This window comes from Accipiter gentilis, chromosome 6, assembly GCF_929443795.1.
Source record: "Accipiter gentilis chromosome 6, bAccGen1.1, whole genome shotgun sequence".
In the NCBI taxonomy this organism is placed as follows: Eukaryota; Metazoa; Chordata; class Aves; order Accipitriformes; family Accipitridae; genus Astur; species Astur gentilis.
The window spans coordinates 10,500,830-10,518,769 of record NC_064885.1 but is presented as its reverse complement, the minus strand read 5'-3'; positions in this window follow the sequence as shown (position 1 = coordinate 10,518,769).

Sequence of the window (17,940 nt, the reverse complement as noted above, 5' to 3'; positions counted from 1 at the left end):
GTAGTGCAGAGAGTTCTCAGTAATAATTTTGAATGTTTTTCCTCGTGGCCAGTTTTGTTTCCTCTGTATCTGTTTTCTCTCCTTTATGATGGAGCAAAGGAGGAAACCTCAAATGAGCTGTGCATCAGCCCATTGATTAAGTCAAGTACCTTTCCATGCAGTAATTACCATTGCCTAAGCTATACCCAAGCACAGCAAATCATTTTTATTTCTGTATGCTCTGCAACTTGGAGAGAGAAACCCTAGTTGTAGATAGACAGCATATGAATCGCCAGAAAAATCCCAAGTTGTGTACAGATCATTTATAACCTAGCCAGCCCACTGTTTGCAGAGGTTTTTGCCCACTAAACATCTCATAAATCATTGACTTACTTTAAAAAGATAACAATAATTTCAAGGAGGTAAGTGGGATTGGTCTGGATCATTATGTTTTCCCTCTAGGGCAGGGAGTTGAAAGTTTTAATTTTCTTTCATCAATCTAAGTCATCACCCAAGGCTGGAGTGTGATGTTTGACTTCCACTACTGCAAACCTTAGATAAGACGAGATCTGAACACCCTCCACAGAGGTCTTGAGTGATGCTACTGCACTTGTTCATAAATTTGTATCATAACACGACCGCCTGTGAGCATAGTATTATAACCATGCACCAAGCCCACTGTGGGATCGAGGCCTAAAGCCACCAACAGCAGAGCCCACTGTCTTTTCTCGTCATGGGTTTACAAGTAAAGAGAAGGGGGCAGGGAAGTATCATGTTTGTGATCAGGACTTCCCAAACAGTCCTGTGTGTTCAGGCATTATACAGCACAGCCATAATGAGTTCTGCACAATTTTGGTAGCGTTGAATTCGCTCCACATGGTCTGCAGAGTTGATTTGTGCAGGGAACATAACTGGGGTTTCCATATGTCTGGCAACCCAAGCTGTTCCTCCAAACTAGCTCACTGACATTCAGGAGCCTGCATAATTTTTCTAAATCCTTCAGATGTAGGTAGAAAAAGAAAATATGGCCCCATAAACTCATATCTAGAGTACTCAGGGCGGGAGGGTTACTCCTCTGTAACAGCAGCTGAAAGCTACTCTTACTCTCCCACCATGTGACGTTTGTGGTGGTGTATACTTGTGTCCCCCATCACTCCAGGACTATATCCCTTTCTGCACCTGAATCCCACTTTCTCTTTGCTGTTTCCATTGGCTCTGGGGCAGCAGTGGGCTTTTTTTGCTACGTTTGTGTAACAGAGGACCCTAGAATCCTTGTTTACGGTTTATGGCTGGTGCTCTGATGTGCTACCATTCCAGCCACAACAACCATAACAGAAACAAGTGCAGCCCTCAGCTAAGCATTTTTTTTTAATTTCAATTAATCTAGTGTTTTTTTCTTTTTGCAAGAACTGTACGTCTATTTAATCTTTTCCCAAAATGTGCTAATTATTTAAAACAATTTGCTGAATAATTTATATGACTAATTTTCAGCATGCGCATTATTTCTTTGTTATTTTTTATTGGAATCAACTTGGTTTTAGCCAGTTGTAATCACTCTTTGTATTCCCATCAAGAACAGAGGATCTTTCTGATGGGAGCTGTGCAGAAAATGAGATACTGAATGTCCCCTATAGTCCATAACCTTATGTAAAAAATACAACAGAAGATTGAGACAAGCAGAAGGCAGTAAACAGGGAAGCTCATAAGGCACAAGTGGGAAAGAAAAGTATTACAGAGCCACTAATGATCACTGCTTGATCGTGGCTTACCTGGAGTTCCTAAGTGTTTTAGAGGAATCCTGGCAGGAAGAAGATCAACACAGTCACGCATGTGGGATGCTCCAAGCCTGAAGTATGCCAGCTTTGAGCTTCCTTGTGGTATGTTTCACTTCTTCAAGCTGGAAAAGAAGATGCCATGTTAATACATCAAAGGACAAAGCAACTCGGAGCAGACGATGTTAGAAACCTATTTACTAGCAATTTGACATTCTGCCAACAGCTTGTTGATGGCACATTGTACCAGCTACGTGAAGAACCACTTCTTCAGGCAAGAGGAAAATAAGGGCACCAAGTTCATTGCTTTTATTAATCCATCTATTGACACTGCCAACAAAGACAGTCCTGCTTTTAGAACCAGATTTAGTAAGCTTTTCCAAACAACTTATTTCCTATGTGCCACAGAAGGCAACTGGAGTGACGAACTGCAAATGAGTGCAAGCAATGAGCAAATCAGTCAGGTCCAAAGCACCTCAAAACAAGATCCACCTTTTCTGGATCCTTGCAGATACTGGACTTGCTGGCAACTGTGCCTGAGAATGCAAATACAGATGTGACAAGCGAATTCTGTGCTGCAGAATCACAACCATGCACCAGCTACTGCAGGGGCACAGGGCTCTGAGGAGGGACTGAACTGCAATGGACTAATCTTCCCGAGCTACTGCTTAATTAAAATTTTCAGCACCCTGTTCAGAATACAGAACTGAGTTATAGTTCAATAGGAGTATCACAGAGTATTTAAATAAAATGTATTTCAATAAAAAGGAATTCAATCTAACGAAGATATTTTAAAAGGTATGGATGTATTTCTCAGAACCACTGTTTCTACCCTTACAAACTGATGATATGTGCTCTCTAAAATCTAATACCAACCTATAATGTTTTAAGAGAAGTATATTGTATTTAGCCGGTTACCTGGATTTCCTTGTAAATTAAACTGAAGCCCACAGCGATACTTATCTTCCTTTTGTTCTTTCCTCTCTAATTATACTGTGGCACTAATCATCTTATGGGCAGAAACAGCCTAAAGATTGCTGCTGCTTCAAAAACTCAGCTGCTGCTCCTGCTATTCTCTCATACCTTATGAATATTTTCATTCAGTCGGAAAAAAAATGCAACAAAGCAAGCAAGACTCTGCCTCAAGTTTTCTCCTTTTCTACAAGTTCTTTACCTCCCTGGTTCTCACCTGCTTGCTATCACTACTGATTCCCAAAGTTGGATTCATGTTTATCCTTGATATACAGCACTTCTCTAGACTATAAATGGTACCTGTGCTCTAAAAAGCATGACTGTTTCCTGAGTAACAAACCTAAAATTGTTAGGATCTTTTCCTATAGCTTTTATGTGGATGAGTAGTCTACCTCTAGTGTAATCCCATCTGGAGCAATTTAACAGCAGTTGTCAATAGTGTAACCATGAATTTTTTCATCTGAGAAAATGATTGTAAAATTGGATCATCATAGAGCACATTTCAGTGAAAAGACTGGCTTTTTTTTTTAAGTATAAGCTCAATAAATGATGTTTCTAATGTTAAATCATGCAATGTTAACTTATTGCTAATGGCACAAACGTATGCTCACTTCACAAAATCTACCACATTAAGACCCTCTAAAGAGAGACAAAAAGGGATCTTAACAAATTTTTCAACTCATCAACTCACCATGGAGTCAACTTAAAGCATTGATTAATAGGACCCTTGCTATTCTAGCTGAACCCATAAGTAGCTTAATAAGACATAAAATATTCTGCTCAGGGTTTTAAGTTTAATACTTTTTTATTGATTTTTTACAAGAAATTACAATAACATTGTGCATATAAAGCAGTCTGCGCAAGGCCTTAATTTTGCACAGGCACATCATAAGTAACATTCATTCATTTTGCATGTGTCACCAATCCGCATGACCTTTAAACTGTTATTCAGCAAGAAAATTAAATATCTAGCAAAAAGCTTTGAAAGAACGATTCATTAGAGAGTACCTAGTATGTGCTACACATTGCATCAACTCACACACATACACACATATCTAATGGGAAAACATTGACACCTTTTAACGCCAGCAGTGAGCATGACAGCCTTTTTTGCGGTGAGGGGGTTATCTTGCCGTACATGTATAGGACGTAGTTGGGCATTTACGAGCCTCGTGAGAAAACAAAGTTAAGAAACTTCACCAAGGTCATCCACCTATACAGCATTCACAGCTGTAGCATCTCCATACTCTGTATGGATTCCATTCCTTGTTGCTCCGCAGCCCGATGTTACGCAGAAAAGCCATGACAGCTGTCACTCTCCTCACGCCCCCTCACTTGTTCCCCACTCCAGACGCACTACATCATCTTCCCACCACCAGCTCTCTCCTCACCCCGAGGCAGTCCGACACCCCTGCTCTCAACCTGTGCTTTCACCACAAGGCTTTCTCTCTGCCCTGCTGAGACCAGCCTCCTTGGAGCTCGTTCTCCTAAACAGGCACAATGAAATAGCTGTCTGTTTTCCCCAGCTTGAATCAACGTTTTCAATTGTTTCAGTTTGCTTGATTTCTGCTGGCAAGGACAAACTGTTCCATTCACCTCAGAGCCGTCAACCGCTTCTGACTACCCTCACAGCAAGCAAGTACGAGTGTTTCTACCTCCATTTGTCATGGTGCCCACGCTACATGGCTCTGAAGTCATTACGCAGGGCAAGAAGGGCAGCTGCCTAGAGCACAGGACTGCTTAATGGGCAACCAGGTTATATTTGCTCTCTATTTTATCTCACTTTCTTTTTAAATGTCTTGCCTAAAGCAAAAGGCCTAGAGTCACTGCCACTGGGAAGCCCCATCATCACATAGGGATCTTCTCCATGAGTCAGAGCATAAGGCAGGTTTCAGACATGCTTATAACATCCTGAACAAAACTGTCTTCCCCCTGTCCAACAGTGACCCCTTTGTGACATTGCTCAATAACAAGCATAGACTTTGGGGGGAGGGGGATTGTAATCATTAAATTGTAAATCCCTTTAAATGCAAAGATCAAAGGGAAAGTTTCAATCCAATGACACATAATTAAAAATGCAGACATGAACGGCTTTGATTCATGAATGCTTATGCACTTTTAAATTGTTGCCAGGGAGATCAGGGCATGAGAAAATTAAAAACCATTACGCTTCAAAAGGATAAATGATTTTCACAGCTTTCTAACATTATTTCCTGTTGCGCAGATTTTTGTGTGTTTTAACATTTCCCCCACCCTGCCTTGGCAGATTAGTTCTGAAAAATGTTTTCCAGAAAGTGTTCAGAACTCAATGAGATTAAAAGGAGATTAGTGAACTTGTTGGATGGAGAGTTCCCATTGATAATTAATGGCAAATGCTTGGGGCAGTTAAAGAGGAACCCCACCACACACATTTTACACTTCTACCTGCATTTTAATTTAAAGAGCTGTGACCTTGTAATTCATTATTCTTTTTCTAATTGAGTCAGTACAATACAATATGGTATAGGTCATAAGCCAAATCTCTCTGAAGTTAAAGGAAACATTCCCATGACTGTAGTGGTTTCAATCTGTTTATTTAACATTTCTCACTTGTAAAAGTCAAAGCACTAAACTGAAAGGAAAAGGCTGCTTCCTATTTCACAAATAAAAATTTGAGACATACAAAGTGGACATGATTCTCAACCATTGTATCATGGATGCTAGACTAAGTCTAGGGCTGTCAAGCTACAGCAAATACTCCCACTTCTGATTCATGATGTCTCAGATCTGCCCTGCTTCAACATGTGACTTTAGCACTCCCAACTGGCACCTGAGACATCCTTTGAAGTGCTTTAAAATCATCCCAATCTTACTAGAGACAAACAGTGTTGCTTAATATTTACAAGCATTTAGAAGTTAATTTCTTAGACAGAAATTTGTTGCTGAAATGCACCTGCAAGTTGATGGTTGCAATGAAGTCATGGGCAGCATTCTCATTAGTGGCCTGAAAGTACATGTGAAAACAACATGAAAATTATTAGTGCTGAACTCACATTGCTTCTTAACCACTGGCAACATGAAGGATGAGAATGATCAGATGAAGCCCTGAAACCTATACTGTACACAGCTAGGTATTAGCTGGCCACTCTCCTCTCCCTGTACAGTTGACGGAATACAGGACAATTCACCTCATCTGCAAACACCTACATATGTAACTTCAGGTGTGTCCATATCATGTAGATGTTTTTGGTTTATATATCTGAAGTTACAAAGGATGAATCCCACTATTAAAAAGGTGTACCTTTGGGATGAAGGAACAGATACAGCCCCAGAGGCACAGCAGCTCTAAATACACCAGAAATCCCATTCTGTTTCCATGCTTTGGAATTTCAGGACTCCACTTTTTTAATAAAGTAAGGTGCAGCTGAAACACGTCTGCATCAGGCTGAGTTGCTCCTCACTCTGCTGTGGCATTTTTCAGCTGCCAGTCAAGCCAACCTTCACAAAATTTTCCCTGAGGGGGAAAAGCCAGAGACAAGTAGCAGCAGACTAACAGAGCACTGAACAGTTCAGCAGGCATTTGATGGCGAAAGGAAAAACCTTTTGTATTTACTTTTGAACATATGAATCAGACATTGTTTCTGGTTAAGACCAGGCTACTTCTGAAAAGTGTCTGCACAGTCACAGCCAGCTGAGATTCAGCATAAGGGGCCATCCCAAAAATGCACTGATGCCTGCCTTTGTTATCCACTGCATTCACTGAAATAGCTCCAGGAATAAGATGCCCCACATTAAGACATGTAATATATTACCCCTTTTTGTTACTTATTATTTCTAATGTCTGAGTAGCAAATGATATATGATGGATTTATCTTTCTTTTAGTTGGCAGTTGTTCAGGAATATGTTAATATTATTCTTTGTTTACAGTTATTGGATCAATAATGTTGCTACATAATTCTTATTCTGCAGATTTCAGTCCAAAGGAGATTTTCCAGTCTCAGTTTCTTTGTGACACAGACCATAACACTTAATCCACTTACTGCAAGGCTTAGATCAGTAACTTGCATTTGACTAAGGCAAAAGCATCTGGTGTTGACTTGAGGACTTCAAGAACTGGAGAAGCGGTTTATTCTAATTTTTTTTTACATGCCTTATTTTTTTATATGAATTTGGGCCTTTCTCCACTAATGCTAATGTTCCCATCAGCATTTTCTATGTGAAAGAACAAAACCTCTCTTCATGTTCAAGCACTTGGATCCTCTCATAAACCTGGCTGTTGAACAGTATCTTCTTCCACACACCCCCTTGCAGAATGACCGTCCTGTCTTAAGGGAGCAAGAGACCAACTACTCTGCAGGTTTAAATGAGCTCTGATTCATTACTGTCATCAGTTTACATCACCTGTTTAGCCTTAAAACTGGCAGTATTGTAAGAGCAGGCTGACAATGACTGCATAGTGAAGACTCTCTGGACTGAGAGATGCCCCGTCATTCATGTGAATACTCGGACTTCTCCAAATTCCCCCAGGGAAGGAGCTGATCATACTCTGTACCAGGAGGGTTGCCTGGCCCAGTTCAGGACTCCTCTGAAGTTCCTGGACCCATATACACTCAGTTTTTGGCTTAAAGGAATTCACTTAACCTAAGACAAGGTACCCAGTTTCATCACTCTTTCCTCCAGCTTTTTGGTTTGGTATTGTTCTGCTTGGCACTTCTTGCCTTCAAAAGAAACATGCTCCTTGTAAAACTAGGGACAAGGGCATATTTATTGCAGCCCCGAGGTGCCTCAGGCAACCTGAGAATCTCCTCTGTGGATTTGTATCGTGTTTCTGCAGCAGCACACCAAGCATAAGATTTGCTCTCCTTGTAGTCAACCGTCATGGCACACAGAGCCCAACACTTCAGGGATTTGCTACAATGATGTCCAATCTCATGTCTAGTTGGGACACTGCATAAATTCCAAGACTTCCTCCCACTCTATTTTCTGCTGCAAAACCTGTGATTTTTCTCTGGGTATATTTGTCAGCTTCTCTATTATGAGATTAGGTCTGGGATTAGAGTTCTCTGCTATTCACTGCATTTCTTTATCCCACCTGTCAAAACAGAATCAGTCTTTCAGTACCATGATGACACCTTAATATAGTGGGGATCAGGTTACGACTGACCTACAGACACAAAGAGGAGATGGAGTAAGAAGCTCTCTTCTGCATCAGTAGGGCACTGACCCGAACTGTGCAGATGCCATTTGACTCTCCTTCCTCTTAAACGGGATGTACACAAGGGAAAGGGTGAATAGCAAAGATTACTTTGTCCCTCGGTACACATCTGAACTACACAGCTGAGGCTGGGGAAAGTGTGAAAGGAGGGAGAGGAGTCACAGCAATACCAATTCTGTCCAGCATGGTACTCCTGCAATTCCAATTTCTGTTGATATTACTCTGAGCAGTAATGTACCAAAAACATGTGTGCTGTTTGCATATTGGCTTGCAAAAACAGGGAAGACAGATTCTGATAAAACAGATGGAAGGACAGTTTCCTACATCATGAATCTCTGCTCAGCCACCATGCCAAATATTGAACTATTCTGTTTCATCCCCATAGTCAGAATCTGACTCTTACCAGGACTAATAGCAGGAGCTAGGCAAGAACAGCTGTTCTGATTCCAGCATGCTTGAAAGCAGGGGCAACAGGAAATCTCACAGCTGAACAAAATCCTTTGCTGTATGTTTTTATTCATGTTCTTTCATTTCAGCAGTGAAACAGTGAACTGGCATTCAAACATTTAGACCCACTTCAGTGATTGGTGGTGTGACTTTCTTGTTCAAGTCACATTCATTCTGTTCTCAGTAATGATTACCTTTGTCCCAGGCTTATCACAAGTCCAAGCTCACTGCAAGTCCAGGAGAAGGAAAAGAACAAAACTAATGTATTTGAATGGTGTTCATCAGTAACAAATTTTATAAACTCCTTGACTGTTTGCAGCAGCTCCAATTTACTGTGCTTAATTTGCTTTGTAGGACATAGACCACCATAGTTTCTGACAGTCTTAGCAGTTTATCGGCATACTGTGGAAGAGATTATTTTAAAATGTATAGGTAGCCAGCTGGTTAGCGTTCTCTTTTTTTTTTTTTTTAAAGACACCTGCATATTTGAAGCAATTCTCTTCTTTAACACTCTCAGCCTTGCCAGGGCTAGGACCATTATGAAGGGGAAGATGAGGAGGAAATCCTCATCCAGAGATAAAAGAGCTGCCAACTGCCTTTTCTGTCCTATTGGAAATTATATTAAGAGTTGAGAATCTCTCTTCTCACCTACTAGAGTGGTTGGCAACTGAGTGCTCTCTATGTCACGGAAGACTCCCAATTCACTCTTCCGTGCACTTTTCAAAAGAAATCAGTGTTCTCATGTTCTTTCTGCAGGTCTCCTTTACTAAACAGCTACTTAGCAATATGCTTCCTCTGCTCAGCTCGTCCTTCGAGTTGGAGTGCTTGTTTTATGCTAAGATAGAGAATATGTTATAGACATGTTTTTCAGAAAGGCTGACTTCCTCAAAGTACATCACTGTACTGAAACTCAAGAGATTTGCATTCATCTTCTGACTCCATCACTGGCTGACTGGCTGACCTCAGCTTCACCATCCATAAGGTAGTGATGAGAATCATCAAACAGCTACTTGTGTGTCAAACACACAAAAGCTGGGGGTGAGCAGTGCTGAAGAACAGTGAGGCATGATTACTAATAGCTTGCATGATTATTCCCAAACACATGCAATCTCATAATATTGCCTTCATTTGGCATAACACTGCCTGAAAACACTGAGAGGAAAACACTGTTTTGCTCTAGTGTTTTATTGATAACTGGAAGGGGAGATACAAGCAGAGTATCTGCATTGCCCCGGCAGACAAACAAAATCCCCACGTCCCGCAGGTAATTACCATCTCCTAATTGGGTTTGAAACAGGAGATTTGAGTCTGAATGCATGGAGTTTGCACTAAAATGAACAATTACTTGTCTGAGGGATTCAGTGGTTTCAAAACACAACAGGAAGAGACCGAAACTGAGGCTGAATTGAGGCTTTACCTGTGAGTTTGCAGATAGCCCTCACAGACCTCCACTAACAAGCTGGCTACTTTTACGAGCTGGAATCAGAATCCATACTTGCCCCTATTGTCATTTTTATCTGCCACTCTAGGCTCATTACATCAGTTTAACTAAGGGCAATTAATATGAAAATTAAAATTGATAGCAAAATTAAGTACTTGGAAGACAGTCACTGTTCCTGCATAACTCTGGCATGCCTAATTACTGTAATAAAACCCCAGTAACAACCTGCACTTTCCAGGCCAGCCCTGACCCAGCCCCAGACACCTCTTTCCTGGTACAGTCCCCAATCTGGCCCTTGAGTCTGTGAGACAATGCTCCCCATTCCTCCCTGCTGGCTTCACTCATCACACTACTGTGCAGCAGCCAACTTTAAAAACTTTTAAGATGCCGTGACAGTCTAGCCCCCTATCTTGCTATTGATGTAATGCAAAGATTTTATAGCATGGCTTACAATGTAGAGATCAAAAATAGACACAGGCTTGCTCGATACCAATACAGACCTCTTCAAAAAGTCTGGTCTTCTGCCAACAGACTGTCAAAGTCCTATACCTCGTACAGGAGGAAAGGAAAACCACTAGACCTGTCCATGACTTTGGGGTTTCATTTCTCTGTGGCTTGGTTCATAAAACACCTACTTTGCCAATCCAGACGCTTAATTATTCAGAGTTTGTATAATACTTTGAAGGCACAAGCTGTATCTCAGACTTAAAGTATTATTACGAACAGGGTTCTGGTATCTTCCAGCCTTCACTCAGCAGCACTTTAAATGTTATTTGCACCAACATTATTGTGACAATAACCTCTCACACTAGATCATCAGCAACGTCCAAACTTTCCACCCATGACATACAGCTTAAAACTCATCTACTTGAAATGAGCTGGCAGAATTAGAATTATCCTCTCTATTTTCCATTACCAAGGCACCAAGCACACATTTTACAAACATCCTTTCAGCAAGGGACTATGTCAGTTTACTGATACAATAATCAACATAAATCTGCAAAACTCTTTTGCTGACATTGTTGATAGGGAACAAAACACAGTGTTAAACACACTCAACCCTCATTCCCCCAGTGCAGCTTATCTGGAGTTGCTTTGTAGAGAGGATGTTGTGATTTTATGCTAGTGTATCCAATTTTATATTGATACCTGCTGTGTATGAGTGGAGCTATAACTGTGTTGTGCCCAAGAGCTATCCTTACTATGCACTGACTATGCTGTAACTACCTCCATCATATACTTATAAATGGTTCCAAGCAGCGAAATAACATCTGTATTGATCTAAAGAACATTTTATTGATTAAAGACTGCAGAAGAAACCATATGAAATGCAGGCCCATTATTTAACACTGTCTTCCCAGTACCTGTGTTGGAAATATAGGAACATGAGGCTGTTAAATTTTTTATCAGATGGCTCCCACTGAGATTGCTGTAATGATGCAAAGTCAAATCACTACTCTTTGTGTTTGTTTTGGGTTTCCCCCCATTCTATTCTCTTCTATAGGTGAAAGGGAAAGATCTACAGATGAAAAATGCTTCTGGATATTGACATTAAAAGGCTAAAGCAGAACTAAAGTACATCCCCATACTTTCTATGGCAAGATGGCACACAGGTCAAGGACAGGAGATTGGTGTGACTGAGCAACCTTTTGGGAAGGACAGCTTATAGAGATCTCCACTGGCCTGCACCTTAACAGCTTTCAATGTGTTTAATGTCCAACTAAAAAGCTACTGTGTCATGTTGAAGGGCCATCCATCTTCAAGGTTTTGTACTTATTCTTGCAGGTAGAGGAGGGGGATATGGAAGAGAGCCCTCGGAATGGCACATGAGGGGCAATTATCTGATTTTAAAGAAACCTCAGTAGCAAGCATAGCCAAGTGTTTTCAGGTATAGCAGGAGCAGGAGAAACTTGGTGTACAGGCACAGGAGATCAGCACAAGGCTGCCTCCTGGCAGCCGCTGACAATGTACCGTACCTTTTAGTTCACATCTTACATTCCTGTTTTTCTCCTGAAGAAAAATTCAGAAAACACCAACCGACATCTCTGCCAGGAAATAGGAAATGTAAATAAAACCCAACAGCCTCTTGGGAAATCCAAATTCAAAGGCTTTCAGACTCAATCTCCACACAGCTCTGAACTTCCCAAGATTGTGGGAGTCTGTTCTTGTATGAGAAATCCAGTATCAATTGTTTTACCATTGATGTTGTGTTGTAAGGGGAAAGATACCACAAGAAGGTGATGAAAATCTAAGTCAGGAAATACGATGAAATCAATGCTTGGGGGGACAGAAAGGAAAGAATGCGATATGATCCAGGATTCTGACATTGTTCAGTGAAGGCTTAGTGAGCTATTAAGTTATGGACACATTTTGAGTATTTCTAGTTATATATATTGTAAGTAGAGAAAAACCTAGCAATTTTGATATCACAGAAATGCTAATACAGATTTCTATGTATATCATTTGGGAAAGAAATGCAGTCATAGTATGGGAACCTGAGGAATGAAAGCCTTGGTAAAATTGGTAAACTCAGCTCCATAAAGATAACTTCCCTTTTGGGGTTGGTTGGTTTGTTTTTTCTATCACCCTTCTGTAGTGTGTAAAAAGTTTCTCTATTGAAGAAATTAAGGTGATTTATGCTAGACTGAGTGAATCCAAGCTAGACAGTCAACTGAAGAAACTACTTTCTCTTCTGGCATTTTTCTATACCAGAAATCAGTATCACCTGCCAAATGATATCTTCTAAAATACCTCTTGCCAGGTTGAGACAGTAGAAGCCAGTGCCAGAGCACACAGTAGGTAAAAGGAAAGGACCTGAGCTGCAGCACCTCTACCTCCAAAGACTCATTATCATCATAAGTCTCTTCGCATCTCTTTCCAGACCAGCATTGTGGATTTATTTCAGAACAGGCGAGACTGCCCTAGCTTTGTTAGGAGGCCTATTTTGAAGATTACAGAAGTATTACAGAAATATTATTACCAAGCCTGGAAAGGAATTTGTTTTCCCAGGCTGTACATTGTCTTTTTAACTTATCCCAAAGCACAGAGAAACAGTTGGGTTGGGGTTTTTTTATAGACACACACATATCTATTTAGCCTTTCTTGCACACACCTTCCCCAATTTTGGCTTACGTTAATAACTATATTGAACATTAAAAAAATAAATCTCTTTCAGCCACTGTTTTTGAGAGTGATGTAATTTAATTTCTTTTTGTAATAGTTTCATATTGGTATTTTCAGGAAGTAAAAACACTTCCCAGACAGTACTTAAAAATTAATGCATTCTTGCAACTACCAAAAAACCTCCCTACTTTTTCAGGATAATAAATAGTAGGGAAAATTTTTAGAAGGGATTTTGTCCTTTAGAAATAATAGCATATGAAACTGGAAATTTAAGAAGACTTTGTTCTATGTGTGAAAAAATGTTTGGTGGTTTGTAAGGATAAGCACAGCTTGAGCATTCTCTCAAGTGATGGGTTGAGTGTATGGTCTGAGTTAAACCTGGACTCCTCCTTGGGGGAAGCTGGGTGTAGTACCTAGCTCGACTTCAGATACCCTGAGTCATATTGAACAAATCGTTTCCCACCTCCTTTTGCTATCTGTGATGGAGGGATAACAATGCATCTATCCCTACTTTATCTTCCATAACGGAATTAGGTGCTTAGAGATTCTTGGTTGTGGGGTACATATGGTGCTCAGCATAAGAAGTTACACTTAGATTAAATTCAGGGCAAGTCTGACAGGTAATACTGCAGACTGAATGTGGTATCTGCAAACTTTGAAAGAAGTCTGAAGGACAGTGAGTGTTTTAACCTCAGCAATTTTCCCCCAGAAAACGCATTGCTCAACCCCAGTTACAGCCTGAGCTGCTTCTGCAACGGCTGCATCAAACCAGGGGACTCAGAGGGAAGAACCTCTAGAACCTGTAGATCAAAATCTTTTGGTGACATGTAGCCACTGAGGGAATGGCTGAGTCTGGTAGTGAGAATGCAATAAAGCTGCAGAGATCCACCTAAGTAAAACAGAGCAGAGGTATATTTACAGACAGACATGAGGTCTTCTCCCTTGTGGCTCTCCTTGTAATGTTTCAAGGACCTGGAATCAGCATCAGAGTTAAGGACAGTGCTGAAATGCACTCTGGCTACGCAGCCTGGCAAATATGCAGGAAAGCCCCTTAGGGATGTTTAGATGATTTAGTGGTGGAGGGTAATGCAAATGGCGTGTTCAGAGCATTTACAAAACAAACTGATTCTCTCTTACTGTTTTGCTACTGGAAGGAGACTTTTTTTCAGTTAGTTACAGTTCATTAACTGCTACCACTGAATGGTTCTTATTTTAATTTCTTTGATCTAATTCAGACAGGTTTTTTTCTTTTTCAGCATTCAGCCAGAGTGTTAGTTTTGGCCTAGTTAATGAAATATATAGCTGATTTACATTAACGACTATTACAGGACACCTACAAACATTCAGACAGTCCAGTCACTCAACAGGCTGAACAATTTAATCTCATCTCTTGGAAGAGAAATGCTACTTCATGGAATGGGAAAGCTAATGGCCCACTTCTTTGGAATAAGCTTTGAAACACCTGAATGAAAACACACAAGTGTGTGGTTTTGGAAGAGGAACTATGGGAACACTTAACAAACATGCAGTGGTTCAGCAGAGCCATGTAAAGGGAGACTCTACAGTGGTGCGAGATAGGAAAAGCAATATCCAGTCTGGCCTCAGGTCCTGTGAGAGCTTCCAGTAGTTGGGACCTAAAGGCCCACATCTGGAAGTCTCAACAAAGGGACCTAAGTGTTTCCAAGTCAGAGATCTGTGGTACTCAAATCTAATAGGCTGAAGTGAAGATAACTTTGGAAAGAGACCAAGTCCTTCCCTAACTTAGTTTTAATTCAATGTTTTATCACAAAGGGATTATCTATGCAGTGTATGCTCTCAGAGGATCCAGAGAGATCTTTGTCTCATTTTCATCTTCTTCGGATTTGAACAGTCTGCAGGAAAAATTAGCTGCATTACCAGAGAAAGCAGACTCCAGAGTGCAATAAAGTGTCCACACATTTGAGGAACAAATATATTGGTGATATTCATTCTTGTACCATGCTACATACCAAGTATGGCCCTACACAGAGCTGAAGGATAGATGGAAGTCCTCTGACTGTAACAGTGATTACCATGTAAGAAAGAGGCAGGAATCACAGCCATGCCCATGTTTTTCTTCTTTTTCATTCAAAGGGTCAAAAATATCTGAACCAAACTTAGACCAGTGGTGCCATGAGTCAGATGTAATAAATCGAGGGCTTCTATTAACTAAAAAGAAGTTGGCTGCATAAAAGTAACAGCTCTTTTTATCTTTAGTATCTCCTGATGCTTCCTCATGATTGAAAGGCAACTTCAAAAACTTCGTATTAGAAAACATGGAGAATGCTTTTAGTTCTCCTGATTCAGGAGAAGGACTCTGGTTAGTACAGAGAAACACACAAAAAACCTCAGGAATCCCAAGGCAAACTTGCTGCTTTCCCATTGTTCATCACAGAAGGGTCACAGTTAAACAACAGAACGAAGCTGAAATAAGCAAAACTGACCAGAGAAAAACATGTGCCATTGCTAAGACTGAAAAAAACACCACTCCTATTCAAGTTTTATGGCACAAGCCTGACACTACTTTGGTTCAATTTTCTGTAATAGAGGCAGAATGTCTCTGAAAGGGCAACAGTAATAAATATTGACAGACAAAATCTGTGCACTGAAACTTTTTCCTAACAAGATCTCAGATCTTGGCACCAGGCACAATTCCAGGGTAAAGGATCATGCTGCAGGGTTGAGCATTATACCACATGCTGATACAGCCACAATAAAGAAAAATATCAAGAGTACAAAAAGCCTTTGGTGTCCAAATTTTTAGGGGGACAGTTTATTTATGAAGCCACAAATGCTTCCAGTCAAATTCCTGTTGGTTTATATACGAATAGGGGAAGTGAAATAATTGTGGGAAAGGTGGAGTCTAAGGCAGAACAATTGTTCTGATTATTTCAACTGCAACCACCCCAAACTAGTTTCTAGCTAATTTCATTGCAACTAAGCATCTGGGATTTTATTGTCATCGTTTTTAGTAGTCAAAACCTCTTTTTCTATCCCATTGAAGCTTCTCCTCTGCCTCTTGATCTTCCAGAGCATTGTAAATGTGGGACAATGTAACATAAGCCTCAAAATAGGCCATTACTTAAACAAACGGATGGGGTCATATTCATTTATTTCATGGCTGCCATCCTCCACCCTTTGCTTTCCTTTGAGGTCGTTTTTTTGATTGTCTTGTTTTGAAGCCAGGCAATTCGTCCCACACTCACTGCTGTTCATGGGCTAATTAGAATTTTAAAAGTAATTTAAACACCCTTTGCAGTGTGCTGTTAATTCCCTCCAGATTGCTGGGAACATTAGCTTCAGTGTTTGTTTATTTTAACTGACTCTAAAATATCAAACACATTAGAGGTTGTACCAGATTCGGGATAATTCACCTTTAACAATAAATTCATTACAAAAGTAAGCATCCTACTTAATTAGCATTGGCTTGCACTTGTGGAAAGCTCCACACTCCGAGAAGGCTGTATGGCTGAATCACATAGTGGCAGATCTCAGTGCAGCAAGAGGCCAAGCTGGGGAGGCATGGCCACTCACCCCGGGAGTGATCAAAGCAGGGTTGCACAGGGCATCTGCAGAGTTCACCTCTTCATCACTAGCACAGGCTGGAGACCCAGCTTCTGGGACGCCCCTGCTGCTCTCATCTGTGCTGGCTGGACTGTCACCGGCATGCATGGGCCACCTCAGACACCAGGTACACCTTGGTCTTTCTTCTTATTGCTTCAGGCCCAAGCAGCTTGAACTAGGTGCTGGTTTTGTGCGAGAACCTTCCCTAGCAGAAGTCAAACCCTGACCTGAGCCCACAGACAAGTCCAGAAGAACCACAGCCCCCAGCACATCAAGCCCAAGCTACATCTGCTCTCCTGCATTGTGACTCGACGGGAGCCCAGAAGGGCTGTCTCCCTCCCTGTGCCATCTCTCTTGGGCTGCTGTGGTGTCAGCAGGCGCGTGGAGCTCCGAGCGCTCCTCCAGGCTCCAGCGAGGCTGCTGCTGAGCATCACAGCTCAGCCAGCCTGTGCCTGCAACAGAGGCACTAACATGGACAGCGTAACATGGTACAAAACACCCTGATTCAGATCAAACATGGAAATGTTCTAGCCACCTTTATATTGATACCTTTAACTCTAAATTACTATATGCAAATTGTGTAAACAGAATTAATTGTATAAGAAATAATTATGATATAGCAGGAACCAGCACCAAGAATTTGGGAAAGAATTAAGTAGAAAAAAATTAGAAGCAGTTTACAGAAAAGAATTAATACTATAATATATTCACAGTCTGAAGAGTAATTTCATTTATTTTCTTCGACATATCTCTCTGAAAAGGGAAACAATTTTATGAAAAAAAAATCACTACACAGTCCCACACTTTGCAAATACCCTATTATTTGTACAAACAAAAAGTTAGTGTCTAATTCTCAGTAAAGATTTGACACCACTTTCCACAAAAAGCATTATTACAAGCAATTAAAACTGAACTACCCTTGTCAGAGAAGTGCCTACAGCACACATCGGTGAGCATTAACAACCACTTCTATCTGGCATGTTTGCTTATGTATTGATACTTTGATTAAGCCAGCTAAGAACATGAAAGCAGCTGTATCTGGGTTCATCTAGCCAAGTACCCTCTCATCAACGAGGGCCAGAAGTTGACACCTAGAGATGAGCAAGAACCGTGCAAATGTATATGGCACTTCCCAAGTACTCTCACAGCCTCTGACCATTTTCAACTCGAGGAATTTCTTGAATCTAACATTATTTGACTATCTAGTAACACTCACTAGATGTCTTCTCCAAATGCTGTGCAGGCTCTCTGTATCCCACGTGCTCTTTTTGCAAACACGACAGTCTTCAGCAAGGAGTTTCACAGACCTACCAACACTTCTTCTGTTTGTCTTGAACACAGTTGCTACAATTTTTAATGACATAATTTTATTTTCCATCTACTCCTTACCTAAAAGCTCTTAATTTTTAATTTTTTTTGTTATTATTTG